Genomic DNA, 2019 nt, shown 5'->3' on the forward strand with positions numbered 1-2019 from the left:
GCGTGTCTCAGTCCTTTGCCCACAAAAGCGGCTATAACTTGTGTTTTTTTCTATTCGAAACAGTAAGAGTGCCACCTTTCTGAAATCTTTATTAAATGAGCAATTTTTTATGTAATGTTAAGTTATAGCTCAGTACATATTTTTTCACCAGAGATACGTCAAAGTTGGGGTAGAAAATATCAAAAAGGTAAAAATCCCAAAATATTCATAATTTTATGATGGTTCCTTAATATATTTGAACTACATTGCATTTGAGTATGGAGTAGCAACTATCTGGAAGTATTTTACATAAAAAATTTACTAAGTATAGCCTGGTTTGTAGATGCAGTTAAAAAAATACATGAAACGGCACGACTTTTTTTAATTTAAAAAAATGCAAATATTTCAAAAACGGCGACACTTTTACCTGAAATTTTTTTGTTTATCAGAGAGCCTTCCCCTAAAGTTTGGCAGGTTACTTCTGGGACACCCTGTATGTATGTATGCTGTATGCATAACAAAATGCATACCCAAAACAAACGTGAAAAATATCTCCCATACAACGTCGTTGAAAATTTTTCGCGATAAGTTTATCGCGATAAGCTGTTGTGAGTGATTGCGAATGGATTATTTGCATCGTTTTTCTCATTTATGAGAGGCCGACATCGGCAATGTTCGGACTAGCGTTGCCGCTTTGGTAATTTTTTACCAAACTGGTATTTTTTTTCCTTTTAGAACGAGTTTGGCAATTTGGTAGTTTTTTTTTCAATTTGGTATTTTATTTTTTCAACGTAAGGCACTCGGCACATTACGCGCCTAATCAAAGTAGAGTAATCGTTTCATCATACCGAAACGAATGCATGACGACTCGACTTCTGCACACTTGCACGCCCTGCATAAGTCACCAGCTAATAAACACTTTCTACACATAACAAATTTTCTGGCCGTTCTTTCGTAACCCGCACTTCCGCAAATATTTCTGCTCCGAAATATTGCATAAATGCTTGTGGTTTAATACAATTTGCACGAATTTTAACACGAAATCAATCATTTTCAATTATTTTCTATTGAATTGACAAATAAATTTTATTTCCAACACAAAAAAGTGAACAAATGACGATTTCAAAACTGCAAGCGCCTTACAATGTTGGGCGCTTCGATTCATGAAGCTTTTATGATTAGGCGAAAACATGATTTTGAATCGTAATGTACACAGCTTCATTGAAATACATGGGTTCGGCGTAAAAGCTTTACACTTTAGTATGCCGAAACGATACACTACTATGATTAGGAGCTTAATGTGCGGAGTGCTTTAGTCTTTTCTTTTAAGTTTTGAATACTAACTCGTTACTTATAAAAATTTATAACTTTGAATACAATTGCCCAAAACAAAAATATTTGCTTATGTACTTACATATATACATATGTGTCTACACCTTAAGGGACCTAAAAATTGAAAGGACTCTTTAATGTAACAATTTGCCTTGACAACTCAGAACTGTTAGTATGAGTTCGCAATATAGCAATTTAAGGAAACAACCCATTTTTCCCAGTATGGCGGCTCGATCACAGCACCTACAGTCTCCCAAATCAGGGTTTTGGATCACATTTACCTGCCGGAACCAATGGTGAAAGAAAATAACTTCACAGGACGAATTACAATTTTGCGATTAAATACGAATGTGACCCATTTATAAAATTGTAAAAGTAAATTTTATCTACCGTTCAACGAAACATTTGCTGGTTTCATGTATTGATTTTAAGTTATGTAAAATACTTTATGTAAAATACTGTATGTTACAGCAGATTTCCACCGAACGCTTACCTACAGTTAAGAGCTTAGATAAGTTACAATAATTTTAACAAGAGGTGATATGTAAGGTTTATTTATTCGTTTTTGTTATTTTCCTTTCATTTGCTTGTACTTAATATGAGCAACTACCTCCTTCGAGTTGACATCTGCTTTTTTCCAATAGGCATAAACTACAGTTAAGGCTTGGTGGAAATGAACTGTTAAACACCTTTTAAATGTTTGTAAAT

The sequence above is a fragment of the Rhagoletis pomonella genome, unplaced genomic scaffold (genome assembly GCF_013731165.1).
Source record: "Rhagoletis pomonella isolate Grant_MI unplaced genomic scaffold, Rhpom_1.0 Rhpom_scaffold_00008, whole genome shotgun sequence".
NCBI lineage: Eukaryota > Metazoa > Arthropoda > Insecta > Diptera > Tephritidae > Rhagoletis > Rhagoletis pomonella.